A 17,869-nucleotide genomic window follows, 5' to 3' on the forward strand; every position below is an offset into this window, starting at 1 on the left:
TCAATAGTTATATGAATAAGGTAGTATAATGTTAAGCCGCCTTAAAACATAGAAGCGGTTTAGCTACATATACATTTATTGAAACTTAGCGGGTTGCAAATAAGTGGGTAAGTCGCCTGAGTTCTAGAGGCGAGTTAACTAAGCTTGGGATTGCTGAATTTTTTCTAGGTCTGGAGCAAACAAGGTTCAGATTGAACAACTATATTTATGGATCTACAGGAAGGTCAAAATAGAAAAATAATCGCTAAACCTAAAGGTGCTGATAGAAGGGTTGATGAACTACCTATAGATTCTGAACGAAGCAGGGTCTATTCAAGGGCAAAACTAGTGTTGAGTCTATTGCCGCAATTTTTCTATAGTGGTTTTCATATTAAATACCAAGATTTATTCGGGATACTATGGAAAGAACATAAGAACGTCGCTGAACATGATGAACTCTAGCGAGATAATGTGGATCTCAGACGGGGAAATTTTAGTGCCTGGCGGCGGTGGCCGAAAGTGGAGAGGTGCCGCTGAACTCTGGTGAGGGCGGAGCGGCATTGCAACCCTGAGTGCGGCAGCTGGAGAAGGTTGACGGGCGCGGCGGAGCTCCAGTCGCAAAGAGGCTTTGCGAGGAAGAAGAAGAAGTGGAGTAGACAAGGTAAAAATGAAAGGAGGGGCCGTTGTGCCTATTTATTAGGAAAGGGTAATAGTAAATGGTAGGCATGAGAACCGAGGAGGTGCAGTAAATTTTGGAGCAAATGGCACCTCAATTTTTGGGATAAAGGGATTTGCACAAGATTTGCGATGACATCATAATGAAACTTCCTGAATTTATGGAGGTGACATCATCTTTCCATATGGCGGGTTGTGAAGGCTCTTTTAGAATTGAAATTTTGAAGGCCTTAAAAGAAGATTCGCTAGATTGAAGGGCAGAAGATTGGCATGAACAACTTCAAATCAATTTGGAGCCTAATGTTGGGGATATAACCCCACGGTGTAACCCGCCCTGAAAGGGCTGGGTCAAGACATTGGCGGCTCTTGAAGCTAGGCCTCAGAGAACTAAGACGATCAAGACACAGGGCCGGAGAGGGTGGCTAACGAGATGGGCCGGCTTAGGGCCCACGGTCAGAAGGCCGTAGGTGAACCGGAGGTATAAGTTTCCCTACAATGCCTTCTCGTAGAAGGCAAGGTGAGCTAGAGTTAGGCTTGGTCACGAATCGTGACCCGACCCGGACACTTGTAAGCCAGAGGTCTCGACCTGTATATAAAGGTGAGTCTCTGGCATAGAATAGGACAGGTGACAATCAATCGATAGCTAGGTCAAGCAAATCCGCTCCCTTGTAATTGGTACTGAAGCAATAAGCAACAAGAGCAGGAGTAGGCTTTTACCTCCACTGTGAGGGGCCGAACCTGGGTAATCTCGTGTCTGTCGAACCGCTCAACCCCGACAAGTTAATCACCGTGACGATGGCCTCATGTCTAAGCCCTTTCACAAGGATATCTGCCGTGACAAAACCACGACAGAACCGATGATAGTCGAAGTAGGGCACCATTAACATCAACACGGAAGTGTACTGCATTGCGAATGGGTAGAGACTTCGCATCCAGCGAGGCTTCTAGAAGCCATGCTGAATCGTCGATGGTGAAACAGAGAGCTCCAAAGCGGACTTCGTTGCTCGGTACCATCTCAACATCGAAGACCATAGAGGATGAAAAATCCACATGCACCAATGATTGCAAGATAGGAAACCCCACTGTGTGCGCCAACTATCATGAGAATGAATCTGATAGTGAGAAATAGGGGTACTAATCGGGGATAGATCCAGCTATGGCGCAAGAGTGACACAAGGATTTACGAGTTCAGGTGCCTTATGGCGGAGATAACGACACTAAGTATCGAGCTCTAGGCTATTGTTTTTCCTTTGTCTGATGATTACAAAGGATTGCAAACCCTTGAACTCGAGTCAGGGGGCAACTTATATAGAGTATGCTACCCCTTTGTTAGCGGCATTACAAAGGGTTTAAGACAGAGGGTATTGATAGTAAGCACTACAAATGATAACGCCTAAGTTACAGTGAAGGTATTACGTGTCTCTTGGCGGTCTAGATTCTCCGGCTGAAGGTTTAGCTCCCTGTCTCCGAGCAACTTGTATGGCCGAGCGGTTCTGGTATGACCGAGAACCGAAGGATCTCAAGGGTTTCTGACTAGATGGGTTCCTGGATGTCATCTCGCTAACAAGGGTACCGAGGTCTCTCGAGTAGATTAATGTCTTGAGTTCTTTGCCTTGTTGTTGCAGGTCCTATATGGCGGATACAGTATTTTTCATGGGCCTACTTGTTATGAATATCCCAAACATTTGGCGCTGACTGTGGGGACGAATCTGACAGTGGGAAGTGGGGTATGAACTGAGTGACACAAATATAAATTGGAGACCTCAATTGATTGTGAGACCTCTAAAATTAGGAAGCATAATGCATTATATAGATTAGAGCCTCGACAAATAATTTGTAATCTTACTTTTGGACTAATAAATGTTTCCAGACTTGTGCACAATGTAGTGTGTATGGTACCACCACAATACGGTATTTGTAATGCTAGATATCTTATCTTTCCTAATGTTGAAATAAAAAGGCCGCAATGGAGCAGAAGATGTGCGATATTCCGTAGTATACTCAACACAAAAGGCACCAAAATGCTAGGATCCCCACCCCCCACCTTCACTGGCGAAGCTACACGGATGACAAAAAAACACTGAAGAAAGATGGGAAAATCCCATCCCCTCCATCCTCCTACCACGAGGCACCAACTCGCCCCCCTTCTTCCTTAGCTTCCATCGGGTTTGTTCCCGAAACCAAAGATAGAAAACCAAAAGACAAAGGGGCAACAGAAAAACAAATACTCCTTGCACACGAACAACTTTGGGGGTTTCTCTTCGTGTTGTCCTCAAAAGAACAGACAAGAAAAGAAGCTTGTCCTCATCCATGGTTGCTCCCCGAATGAATCTAAACTAAGTTTGGACTCAGATCTGTCGAGTATCGTGATTGTTTAGAAAATATATCACTTAGGATTTATTATACCTTGTCTTATACTCCCAAAAAAGGTCATGTACTCACTATATATATACACCCACAAAGCTCAGCAATAATAATCGATTTCACCAATCTTTCCTTTATCCACTTACATGGTATTAGTCCAACCCCGATCCAAAACCCTAGCCACCGTCACTTGCACACCGCGCCGCCCCAGAGGCGGTTGATCTCTATGATCGCTAACGGAGACTGCACCGCCTGTACCAGGGCTCGTCCGCTGATTTTATTGATCGGCTGCTTTTGAGAGTCTTTTTTATGATCCTTTGATCTGGTTTTTTCATCTCTGGCTGATCGTCTTGTTTGGCATATTTTTGGTTTTTTGATTCAAGATTGATTTACGTCGCCCACCGCCCGTCGACCCTTCGCATGGCTCTACTTCGACCTCGCGGCGACTACAACAGCGTCTTCTTTGATTGGGCAGCCTGTCCTGATACGTAGCTCGGTCATCCGCGCGTCGGAGTTGTGCCACACATTAGGCGTGGCGGACGCGTGGATCATCGTCGTCCCGTGCCTTGTGGCCACTCATCCCCACGCGGGCGTAGTTTGATGCTCGGGTGCACGAGTGGCCCATGGATCATGTGTGCATGTCGTGCAGGTCCTGTTGCTCGCTCGTCGTTGCATCCTGTGCAAGTGTCACTGCTTGCATGCTAGCACGTCGTATGGGTCAGCTTCCACGATTGTGGTATGCTCCCATTCTACCGTTGTAGGTGCCTCCCGTATCTTCTCGGTTTCACATTCACTCATCGCGGCGCAGGCGGATTGATCATCTGACCGCACGCTATCTATTTCATATATGCCCTGTGACCGATCTAATCAGCTGTTTGCATGCGTCTTGGCCAGTTCCACAAATATCATCATAAAATACTATGTGTGTCTCTTCACCCATTTAGTTGTAGGCTGCCGTTGTATCATCCTTTCAGACCGCAGGGCAGCAGCCCTAAGATTTTCCCGACGATTGCAATGACACGCGCCTGTCCCTGCATCGTCCCTTCACGCCGTAGCGCTGTGGCACACGGTCCACATCGCCGCCATGACATCTTCTCGTCATTGACCTAGCACGCACGCTGCCGATACATTGTCCCTTTGAGCCGTGGCCGTGGCATGCAATCCATCCCGTCATCCCCGCATGTTGCATGGTATATGCATCGCGCCGCCTCCCTAGGAACGGGAACAACACCATCCATGCTTGGTCTTCATCATATTGTTGGGTTCTTCCTCGCCTACTTTGAGCACCACCGGCGCATTTCTACACGCGGTCGATGTGGCCCTTCACGGGCTACCTCTGGTTCCGCGGACCACATCTTCGTCTTTGTCTAACATCACCTCATCACCAGCGTCGTCGTTATCTTTCCTGACTACTTCATCTACTCCCACAATCGTGGGCAACATCGACACCTTCTACACCCCGCCGATTTGCGCCACAATTGTTATCGATTTCTCCTCCGCTAGTCCCTCTGACATGGCGTACAACTCGTGTTCGTCAGCATCTGTGCATATCTGGTGCTGGCAACACCGATGCATGCCTTCATCCACAACGTGTCCCCGGCCATGACAAACCTGGTGCGACGCCTCATCAACATTGACTTCTTCCCGTCTATGCATACCCGGTGTTGGCAACACCGACGATGCCCTCGTCCACGATGTGCCCCGGGCTTGGCAAACCCGGTGCGACACCTTGTCAACACCATCCTTTTTATCGCGCAATACTGCACCCCTGACTACATGACGCTTCCTTGCGGTCGCAGCTCCACGACGATTACCTCGACACTGGCCACCCCCGACTCAACATCGACCATGGCATCCCTCGCATGGCTCCCTCGACCACGACTACACCACCCTACGCTCCCGGTTACCTCGACATCGGCACAAAGGGCTATCGCCTTACTTGAGCAAACTCGTCGGTTTTCACTCCACCCATAACTTCCATGATGCATCGATCAGTACGACTGTGGGGGGATGTCCGTCGGCCTTCACCCTTCGGATTCTTCTCCAGTCTCACTGCACCGCTACCGTTGTGACTATGGGGCATGTTGAGTATCGTGATTGTTTTGGAAATGCAGAATAGTGTCCTATTTATACTATCTTGTTTTGTACTCCAAGAAGATCATGCACTCATTATATATACGCCTACGATGCTCAGAAATAATAATCGATTCTACCAATCTTCCCATTAATCCTCTTACAAGATCAACTCTTCTCGTGCCCAATTTTAAACTCTGCCATACATCATACTTTTCATGCTAAAAGATAGAGGTAATATCACCAGGAGTCATAGAACTTGTGTTGGATGTTTAATTTGGTGTTAGAGCTTCCAAAATACGGATTTGTGACCATCTAACTTGTTGTAAGGTGCAAATACGGTGCTTTCTACTATATCCAGGCGTACACATTGCCTTGCCAGCATGGCAGTGGCCCACATGTCAGTGAATGGGAGTACTTCCCGCAAAAAAAGGATGGGAGTACAATTTTTTTTAGTTAACTCCCTGGATTTATTTTAGTTATATAGAGAATCCCAAGTGAAGAGTATAAAGAGAAAAATTAAATATTACGCAGAGAAAGGGCGGAGTTCGAACCAACGTCCTTCTGATTGTGCGCTCGCCTGGTGAACATAACAATTTTTTTAGAGGGGTGGTGGGGGAGCATAAGGGCATGTACAATGGTTGATAAGATAGTCTTATCTTAAGTCTTGTATGTAATTTAAAGATGACAAAAAACATGTCTACCATGAGTCATCTCTTAGCCTTATCTTTAATAACTAGCTATTCATAAAAACACGGTGAGACATATTGTGATAAGAGATCATCTCTTGTCTTCTCTTGAATAAGAGAAGACAAGTCTTTTCTTATGATTTCTTTTCCCTCCACCTCATCAATTATCCTACGTGACATTCCTAAGATAGAACGATTGTTCATGCCGTAACAAAACTAATACTGTTGTTCAATTTTTTTAGGCAATATTGTTGTTCTACGTGGGTAACTACATTTGTATCCATTTCCCTAAAACACGTGGGCTCAGCAACTCTATGTTCAGTGCAGCCCATTTCACACCTTTGTTTTTAAAAACTTGTAGATACTACATCAATTATGATCTCAATAATAAAAATAACATTTAAACATTCATGTGTTATAAATATTTTAAATAAAAATGAAATAACTTACTTTTCTTTTTTTCATGTATTATTTGAAAATATGTATATATTTAAAATTATAGTTATGAATTTTAAAAATGTTTGTATAATTGAAAATAATACAAATATTTGTAAAATTAAAATATACAAGTATAATTTTAATTATAAAAACATTTCAATAATTATACGCACATTTTTATAGTTCAATGGTCATATAATTCAAAATATTCATAATTTAAATTTAAGCTACTGATATGGATATGGATAATCAATCATGTCTAATATTTCATTTTTGAATATAATCCATGAGTAATAAAATTACATATCCTTATTAACTAGACATTTTAATTTTTTGGATACATTAAACATATTTATTTATAAACATTTTAAACTTCTGTATTAACTAAACATTTTTATATAACAAAGAAGTTTATATTTAAATATGTTATTTACTGATTATCGTTTCTATGTACATTTTTAGCACATAAATATTTGAGCATGACTTTATTGCCTATGCTTTACAATTATCTTGTAGAAAATAGCATGTGCAAAATGGGTCGCGGTATCTGCAGCCCGTTTAAGCTCTGAACTGTGCTTGATTCAATAAGTGTAGTTATCCTTAATAGATGCATGAACTTGAATGGCGTAGTGGCTATAGCGGCTCGTGTGTTCATTCTTGGTTGCTGGTTCGAGATCTGTCGTCCACTTTATATTATATAGTGGTTTGTCTTTTCCTCAAACAAAAAATTCGAGGGGGTTTGGCGCAAAAGTCCGTTGCGGTGTTATTTTTTTGGTTAAAAAAACACAAATGCATCATCCACTCACTGACAGGTGGGGTCATACACACAGATTCGTCCGCATACGCGTGTTGTGACTGTATCTACACGCTTAAGTCAAGTTAGGTGATCACAAATCTGTATTTTTAAAATTCTAGCACCAAATTGAACATTCAACACAAGTTCTATGACTACTAGTGATATTATCTCTAAAAGATACTACTGTCGGCGTCGAAGAAAGAAAACGCTTGCATACAGGATGCATATTCTGACCAAATTCCAACTCATACATCATACTAGTTGATATTGCTAAAATATGAGGTACTGTCCAGAAAATGCTTGCATATGCATATGCAAATTCTGACCAAACACGGTCTCATATTGTCATTAGGGCTGCAAGAAAAGTTCGAGACTCATGGGCCGCTCGAGATCGACTCGTTTTTTGACTCGACTCGAGATCGACTCGAAAAGAAATAAGTCGAGTTTGAACACCTTATGCAGCTCGATCGAGAAATGAGCCGATCTTGAGCCAATGTTGGCTCGCTTGATTTTAGCTCGATAGCTCGACGGAATATCATTATGTTAAATGATCATGCCATATATTAAATGAAAATAAGATGATTTATTACCATATATGTTGTCCATATTTTATCTCCATTTTATTTACCAACGAATACGGAAACTTAATTAAGTGCAGAGAATATTTAAGCCTAATTATGGCATGTGGTTGACTATGTGTTAAATCCTATATTTTTGGCAAAGGTTCCGAGCATATTCACCTTAATTTTTTTTGTTTTTCATTCATAGATTTATAATTTTTACCATCTCATTTAGCTCGAAACTAGCTCGAGATCGACTCGAGATTGTTACAAGTTGAGCACGAGTCATGTTCTACAGCTCGATCATGAGCTTCACTTAGTTTGAGCCCGCTCGAATTTTCATATGAGTTGAGCTGAGCCAACTAGAACTCGCTCGAGCTCGACTCGTTTGCAGCCCTAATTGTCATACACAGACACATCAACTCATAGTCATAGATCAACTTTATTCTTGTTGTGCGTCCAAATTGGAACCCCCCATGTCCAAACGACTGTCGTCGAGCTCCTCACCATATGGCCCCAGCTCACCCACGATATCTTCCCGAAGTCCCACTACCCATTTCTTCCCGCCGTCTCGCTCTCGAACTGCACACTGTAGGTCATGCGCTTGTACATTTCACTGAACTTGAGAATTGATGGCGACACCATCTCCTTAACCCATGACGGCGCAGCTACCTTCATTGTGTAATTCTTCGGAGGCACTGAGACCTGGCCGAAGCAGTTGCCCCCGTCAGGGACGCCTAGGGGTGCGGGGGGGGGGGGGGGGCATCGTGGTACGGACGAATATTGATGTAGGTTAACGATCTTATATAGAGCTCTCGAAAGCCACCGCATGAGATAAGTTGATCAGTTGTAAATCCCCATTGTTTTTAACCTCACCCGATATAGTGAAGATTTGCTGGCTAGCACCCGTAGTTTTTTTTCCTTCTGTGTTAGAGGGGTTATCCACGTTATATCCTTGTGCCCCCTCTATGATTGATTTCGTTCTTCTTCGCTTCGTTTCGATCTCGCCATCCAACTTACGGCAGACGACGATTCCGCCCATCACCTTCTCGAGCATCAAGCCCTCCGGCTCACTACAGTTTCTCTTCACAAGTGCGATGCTCCTCCTGTCGTCGGCCCTTATGTTGTACAACGACTGGCCGATGAGCATCAGTCTGTTGTCGAGGTTGAGCTTCGCCAGGAAAATCTTATCCACGGTGGCTGTGCCGATCGTGGCCAGCCATGTACGACGCTATATTTGTGACCATCGACGGCCGCGGGCCGCTATTGTGACCAGTAACAATGACAAAGATGCCTCGCTACAATGCGCGAACGAGGGACACGACGACCACGTCGTCCTGCAACGGCTGCTCGGTCGCGTCCTTGTTGACGGCGACGCAGAGCACGTCGACGCCATCCCTCGTCACGGCGTCGATTGCCGCAATGAGGGCCGAATTGGGGTAGCCGTGGCAACCGTTTGGGGAAACCAAATGACCCCTGCAGAAGTAGCAAAGAAATTACCGGCATCGTTGCCAAAGAGTCTTATCATTTAGTGAGTCAATGATAAAGACGACATAACTAGGCAGGTGGGGGCGATGCCCCCCCATGGTACTGACCAATATTAATCTAGGTTAATGATATTATATAGAGCTCTTGTAATCCGCGGCACGGGATAAGATGATCAATTGTAAATCCTCACTGTTTTTAACCTCACCCGATATAGTGTTGATTTGTTGGCTAGCACCTGTGGTTTTTTTCCTTTCTGTTGGAGGGGTTATCCACGTTACAAAACCCTAGCCGCCGTCACTTGCACATCGCGCTGCCCCAGAGACGGTTGATCTCCATGATCGCTAACCATTAGTAGAAAAAGGGTCAAATGTGAAGCACATTAGTGCCGGTTTGAATTTGAGCCGGCACTAATGTGACCATTAGTGCCGGTTCCAACGGCTAGGCGGGCGGGCATCATTAGTACCGGTTCGTGGGCAACCTTTAGTACCGGTTCATGCCACGAACCGGTACTAATGTGGCCAATGCGGCTGTGGTCAGGCTGGGGCCCCCACGAAGACCTTTAGTACTGGTTCATGCCATGAACCGGTACTATAGTTTCTTAGTAAGCTGATTTTTAGTCCCACCTCGCCAAGAGAGAGGCATTATGAGCGGTTTATAAGCCGTGAGTGCACAGACAATGACGAAGAGGCGCAATGCTCACCTGCATGTTGATTAGCTTCAAGCCTTTCGGAATAGCATAGATTGCACTGAGCTATGTGCAGTGCAGTCTACACTATTCCAAAAGGCTTGAAGCAAATTAACCAGCATTGCACCTCTTTTTTATGTTTAATAACTTATTTGAACTCCGGACTTCTTTTGTGTTCAGTATGCAGCATTCAAAGCGACATCATCAATTTCCAACATGTTCTGACATCATTTGTTATTTTTCGGTCATTTACCTAATTGTTTAGAGAGCTAAATGACCGTGAAATTGAAAATCACTACAAAATGAGCTCTGAAAATGTTGAAACTTGGCATGGTATCATCATTTCACCCGCATAGCATGTGCGAAAGAGTAGAGAGGGTCACGGCAAAAACTGGACGCACTTCGTGTACAAACTGGACAAACTCTTTCGGAGTATCAGGGTTTCGGACGAGAACTCATCTGTTACACGGGCACTTCAATGTTTTTTAAACTTATTTGAACTCCGGACTTCTTTTGTGTTCAGTATGCAGCATTCAAAGCGATGTCATCAATTTCCAACATGTTCTGACATCATTTGTTGTTTTTCGGTCATTTACCTAATTGTTTAGAGAGCTAAATGACCGTGAAATTGAAAATCACTACAAAATGAACTCTGAAAATGTTGAAACTTGGCATGGTATCATCATTTCACCCGCATAGCATGTGCGAACGAGTAGAGAGGGTCACGGCAAAAACTGGACAAACTCTTTCGGAGTATCAGGGTTTCGGACGAGAACTCATCTGTTACACGGGCAGTTCAATGTTTTTTAAACTTATTTGAACTCCAGACTTCTTTTGTGTTCAGTATGCAGCATTCAAAGTGACGTCATCAATTTCCAACATGTTCTGACATCATTTGTTAATTTTCGGTCATTTACCTAATTGTTTAGAGAGCTAAATGACCGTGAAATTGAAAATCACTATAAAATGAACTCTGAAAATGTTGAAACTTGGCATGGTATCATCATTTCACCCGCATAGCATGTGCGAACGAGTAGAGAGGGTCACGGCAAAAACTGGACAAACTCTTTCGGAGTATCAGGGTTTCGGACGAGAACTCATCTGTTACACGGGCAGTTCAATGTTTTTTAAACTTATTTGAACTCCAGACTTCTTTTGTGTTCAGTATGCAGCATTCAAAGCGACGTCATCAATTTCCAACATGTTCTGACATCATTTGTTAATTTTCGGTCATTTACCTAATTGTTTAGAGAGCTAAATGACTGTGAAATTGAAAATCACTACAAAATGAACTCTAAAAATGTTGAAACTTGACATGGTATCATCATTTCACCCGCATAGCATGTGCGAAAGAGTAGAGAGGGTCACGACAAAAACTGGACGCACTTCATGTACAAACTGGACAAACTCTTTCGGAGTATCAGTGTTTCGGACGAGAACTCATCTGTTACACGGGCACTTCAATGTTTTTTAAACTTATTTGAACTCCGGACTTCTTTTGTGTTCAGTATGTAGCATTCAAAGCAACGTCATCAATTTCCAACATGTTCTGACATCATTTGTTATTTTTCGGTCATTTACCTAATTGTTTAGAGAGCTAAATGACCGTGAAATTGAAAATCACTACAAAATGAACTCTGAAAATGTTGAAACTTGGCATTGTATCATCATTTCACCCGCATAGCATGTGCAAAAGAGTAGAGAGGGTCACGGCAAAAACTGGACGCACTTCGTGTACAAACTGGACAAACTCTTTCGGAGTATCAGAGTTTCGGACGAGAACTCATCTGTTACACGGGCACTTCAATATTTTTTAAACTTATTTGAACTCCGGACTTCTTTTGTGTTCAGTATGCAGCATTCAAAGCGACGTCATCAATTTCCAACATGTTCTGACATCATTTGTTGTTTTTCGGTCATTTATCTAATTGTTTAGAGAGCTAAATGACCGTGAAATTAAAAATCACAACAAAATAAACTCTAGAAATGTTGAAACTTGGCATGGTATCATCATTTCACCCGCATAGCATGTGCGAAAGAGTAGAGAGGGTCACAAAAAAACTACTCAGAAATAAATAGAAGAAAATAAATAAAGCAGAAAAGAATAAAACTATACAAAAAATTACTCAAAAATAAATAGAAGAAAAAATAATGCAGAAAAGAAAAAACTATATAAAAATTACTCAAAAATAAATAGAAGAAAATAAATAATGCAGAAAAGAAAAAACTATATAAAAAATTTGTTGGCGCGCTGCCTAGTGGGCCTGCCAGACTTAGGGTGTGCAAATGCAGGCCCAGAAGGGCCAGCAGACTCACAGGGCAGCGCGCCCTAGTTAGGCCCAGAAGCCTGCTATATAGAGAAGCTCGAAGGAGTAGCCGCGGCTGGGTTTATAAACCAGTGCGGCTGCCCTTCGCTCGGCGAGGTGGGACTAAACTTTGCGCACCGCAGCGCGCCCTTTTAGTACCGGTTCGTGGCTCCAACCGGTACTAAAGGCCACCCTTTAGTACCGGTTGGAGCCACGAACCGGTACTAAAGGGGCCGTTTCCCGATCCTTGGCCTGGCAAAAATTGGCATTTAGTACCGGTTGGTGGCTCCAACCGGTAGTAAAGACCCCTCCTATATATATGGCACTTACGGAAAAATCAGTTTCATCGATCACCAGTACTTCTTCTCGATCCAACTTCTTCGCCGCGCCCGTCGCCCATCGCGCGCCGCCCTCGCCGCCCCCGCCGCCCGTCGTCGCCGTCACCGCCGTCGCCCACGCCACCCGTCGTCGCCGTCACCGCTGTCGCCCCCGCCACCCGTCGTCGCCGTCACCGTCGTTGCCCCCGCCGCGCCCGTCGCTGCCACCTCTCGCCCGCCGCGCGCCCGTCCCCGTCGTCGCCCGCCGCCGCCCGTACGCTGCCGCCTCCCGCTCGTACACACACACACACACATTATTTTTACTTATTTTCTATTTTCTGTTGTTTAGATTAATGTTAGATAAATTACGTAGATAATAATGTTAGAATGTTAATGTTAGATGAATTATATGGAAAAGATGTTAAATATTAATGTCAAATATATTTTACATGAATTAGAACAAGTTGAACTAGTTGAATTAGTATAGCTAGATATTAATTAGGTATATATATGAGATTTGAACTAGTTGAATTAATATAACTAGTTTATTTTTAGTATGAAAATTAATAGAACAAGTTTATTTTTAGTAAGAAAATTTAGGTATATGAGATTTGATGATCTAATCAAAATATTACTATATAGAACTACCTACTTTATTTTAGTAAGAAATTAATAAAACTAGTTTATTTTTAGTAAATGCTTAGTTAAATTAATAGAACTAGTTTATTTAGTTGAATTAATAGAACTAGTAAGTGTTTAATGTTTCACCTATATATGAACATATGTTAGATATTAATGTCAAATGTTAGATGAATTAGATATAAATTATATGTTAGATATATATTTAATTTAGTTATATGAGATTTCATTATCTAATTAACATTTTATTATATAGAACTAGCTACCTTGTTTTTAGTAAGAAAATTAATAGAACTAGTTTAGTTGAATTAATTAGTTGAACTAGTTAATTGAATTAGTTCAATTAATTAGGTATATTTTTCGTAAGTGCTTAGTTGAATTAGTTCAATTAATTAGTTGAACTAGTTGAATTAACATAATTAGTTGAATTAATAGAACTAATAAGTGTTTAATGTTTCACCTATGAACATAGGAATGTTGTCTGACGACGAACATGATTTCATTATGTGCGAATACTGCGAAGACCAGCGCGGCCTGTGCGGCAGAAATTTTCTAGTTGATGATAGACGCTTCAGCATCAAGCTGGATGAGAACTTCGAAGTGGATACAGTAAGTCACAACGACAAGTCTTTTTTCGTAATTAAGCATGACTTATGCTTCATTTGCTTCAACTTTTAATTTTAATTTTTCACTATTCTACCAGTGTATCCCCTGCCATGCAAAATTTTTTGTCTTGGATAAGATAGGTTTCAGTCCTAACGAAACTATGGAGGTAAAAAGAGTTTACTTGAAGACCTAGCATGGTTATACCTTCAACGTCAAATTATACAATGCAGACACATACACCTATTTTGAATGCAAAACTTGGCAAGCACTATGCAAGGCTTATGCATTTGAGCCTGATATGGTTATCACCTTTGATATTCGTCCGGAAGATGATATTGAAGGTAATAGAGACATCTGGGTCGATGTGCAGACGCCTTCAGTTTTACCATTATGTGAGTTTCTCAACCATATTTATGTCTTCGATATGAGATTATTTGAACCAGTTGAATAATTAATAGATCTCAATTTATATTGACAGCTTACTTCCAATCAAGCAAACATGTCCGGCGCTTGGTAGACAGGACCGTCCACTTTCCCGGGGCTGAACTAAACTGCGAGGAGACAAGTCATTATGTTTCATGGCTTGAGGATCTTGATGCTGTCAAGACAAATTTCTTTCCTGCACTTAGAAATGTTAGTACTCAAAACGTGCGACCATTAGTGTTCGTACTGAACTACGGTCACATATATTTAGGAAAGATGGTAAGATTTCTACTATTTCTCCTGAGTGCATCTTTTGCATACATTATTTTTTAAGCTAAACTTTATTGCTAAGTATGTTACTATACTATGTTCTTCAACAGGGACTCCCGATAAATGTTGTGCCTGATTGGATCGAGACTAAAGGTACCGTGAATATTGTTAGCTTACGGCCAAGATATCCTACAATGCACTTTAGTGCATTCAGGATTTCTAATAGCGAGGAATGCTTAATAGTAAAAGACTGGAGCGAAATTGTGAACGATCACAGAGAAGTACTAGGGGGCAGCAATCAGAAGCGCAACCCACGATTAGGAGACAGGTTCATCTGCATGCTCCAATATGATGAATCAGCAAAGCTATACATGTTCTATGCTATTTTACCTATGAGAGAGTAGCAGGAGTGATTAATTAGCTAGTTCATGCTCTTAGTACTTGTCCTCTCATGTCCGTGTTCTTCGTCCTGAACTTAATCTTAAAGAGTGATTTGCTTTTGTGGTGTCATGAACGCTTATAATATCACTACCATGTTGAACTCGATGATATCTTTGCTATGAAAACCGTTGAGATGATATATATGATGCAAGAGTTTTTATATTAATTAATATGATGATGATGATGAGTTATTATATCATTTATGAAATAAATTGCATATTAGTTTCAACTGGATGGATTCTAGCTAAGTGATCAAGTATATGCCATATCCATATTACCTCGATCACTTAAGTAGGTGATCAAGTATATATAATATGGATATGACATATACTTGATGACTTAGCTAAGATCCACGCATCCAGTCAAACTAATCACCTAATGATTTAACAACTCATTATAATGTAAAACAATCACTAAATTAAATTGAAAACACAAAATTAAAGTAAAAATAAAAAATAAAACCAAAACACACCCAAACATTTAGTACCGGTACTAATGTCCTACACGTCCACGGAGCTCGCTTGTGCCACGTGGTTGCCCTTTAGCACCGGTTCATGCTGAACCGGTACTAAAGGGGGGCTTTAGTGCCCACAATTTAGTGCCGGTTACTGAACCGGCACTAAAGGCCCTTATGAACCGGTGTTATTGCCCGGTTCTGCACTAATGAACGGAGGCTGCACTGCCTGTACCAGGGTTCGTCCGCTGATCCTATTGATCGGCTGCTCTAGAGTCTTTTTTTGATCCTTTGATCTGATTTTTTTATCTCTGGATGATCGTCTTGTCTGGCACTTTTTTTGATTTTCCGATTCAAGATTGATTTACGTCGCCCACTGCCCGTCGACCCTTTGCATGGCTCTACTTCGACCTCGCGGTGATTACAACAACGTCTTCTTTGACTCGGCAGCCTGTCCCGGTACGCAGCTCGGTCATCCACGCGTCGGAGTTGTGCCACGCATTAGGCGTGGCGGATGAGTGGATCATCGTCGTCCCGTGCCTTGTGGCCACTCATCCCCGCGCGGGCGTGGTTTGATGCTCGGGTGCACAAGTGACCATGGATCATGTGTGCATGCCGTGCAGGGCCTGTTGCTAGCTCGTCGTTGCATGCCGTGCAAGTGTCACTGCTTTCATGCTAGCACGTCGTATGGGTCAGCTTCCACGATTGTGGTATGCTCCCTTTCTACCATTGTGGGTGCCTCCCGTATCTTCTCCGTTTCACATTCACTCATCGCGGCGCGGGCGGATTGATCATCTGACTGCACGCTATCTATTTCACATATGCCCTGTGACCAATCTAATCAGCTGTTTGCATGCGTCTTGGCCAGTTCCACGAATATCATCATAAAATACTATATGTGTCTCTTCACCGATTTAGTTGTAGGTTGCCGTTGTATCATCCCTTCAGACCGCAGGGCAGCAGCCCTAAGATTTTCCCGACGATTGCAATGACATGCGCCTGTCCCTGCATCGTCCCTTCACGCCGTAGCGCTGCGGCACACGGTCCATATTGCTGCCATGACATCTTCTCGTCATTGACCTAGCACGCACGCTGCCGCTACGTTGTCCCTTTGAGCCGTGGCCGTGGCATGCAGTCCATCCCGTCATCCCCGCATGTTGCATGGTATATGCATCGCACCGCCTCCCTAGTCACGGGAACAACACCATCCATGCTTGGTCTTTATCATATTGTTGGATTCTTCCTCGCCTACTTTGAGCACCACCGGCGCACTTCTACACGCGGTCGATGTGGCCCTTCACAGGCTACCTCTGGTTCCGCGGACCACATCTTCGTCTTTGTCTAACATCACCTCATCACCAGCGTCATCGTTATATTTCCCGACTACTTCATCTACTCCCACAATCGTGGGCAACATCGACACCTTCTACACCCCGCCGATTTGCGCCACAATTGTTATCGATTTCTCCTCCGCTAGTCCCTCTGACATGGCGTACAACTCGTGTTCGTCAGCATCTGTGCATATCTGGTGCTGGCAACACCGATGCATGCCTTCATCCACAACGTGTCCCCGGCCATGACAAACCTGGTGCGACGCCTCATCAACATTGACTTCTTCCCGTCTATGCATACCCGGTGTTGGCAACACCGACGATGCCCTCGTCCACGATGTGCCCCCGGGCTTGGCAAACCCGGTGCGACACTTTGTCAACACCATCCTCTTCATCGCGCAATACTGCACCCCTGACAACATGACGCTTCCTTGCGGTCGTAGCTCCACGACGACTACCTCGACACCGGCCACCCCTGACTCAACATCGACCATGGCATCCCTCGCATGGCTCCCTCGACCACGACTACACCACCCTACGCTCCCGGTTACCTCGACATCGGCACAAAGGGCTACCGCCTTACTTGAGCAAACTCGTCGGTTTTCACTCCACCGATAACTTCCACGATGCATCGATCGGTACGACTGTGGGGGGATGTCCGTCGGCTTTCACCCTTCGGATTCTTCTCCAGTCTCACTGCACCGCTACCGTTGTGACTATGGGGCATGTTGAGTATCGTGATTGTTTAGGAAATGCAGAATAGTGTCCTATTTATACTATCTTGATTTGTACTCCAAGAAGATCATGAACTCATTATATATACACCTACGATGCTCAGAAATAATAATCGATTCTACCAATCTTCCCATTAATCCTCTTACAAGATCAACTCTTCTCGTGCCCACTTCTAAACTCTGCCATACATCATAGTTTTCATGATAAAAGATAGAGGTAATATCACCAGGAGTCATAGAACTTGTGTTGGATGTTTAATTTGGTGTTAGAGCTTCCAAAATACGGATTTGTGACCATCTAACTTGTTGTAAGGTGCAAATACGGTGCTTTCTACTGTATCCAGGCGTACACATTGCCTTGCCAACGTGGCAGTGGCCCACATGTCAGTGAATGGGAGTACTTCCCGCAAAAAAAGGATGGGAGTACAATTTTTTTAGTTAACTCCCTGGATTTATTTTAGTTATATAGAGAATCCCAAGTGAAGAGTATAAAGAGAAAAATTAAATATTACGCAGAGAAAGGGCGGAGTTCGAACCAACGTCCTTCTGATTGTGCGCTCGCCTGGTGAACATAACAATTTTTTTAGAGGGGTGGTGGGGG

The sequence above is a fragment of the Triticum urartu genome, chromosome 7A, assembly GCF_056163025.1.
Source record: "Triticum urartu cultivar PI428250 chromosome 7A, HENAU_Tu73, whole genome shotgun sequence".
NCBI lineage: Eukaryota > Viridiplantae > Streptophyta > Magnoliopsida > Poales > Poaceae > Triticum > Triticum urartu.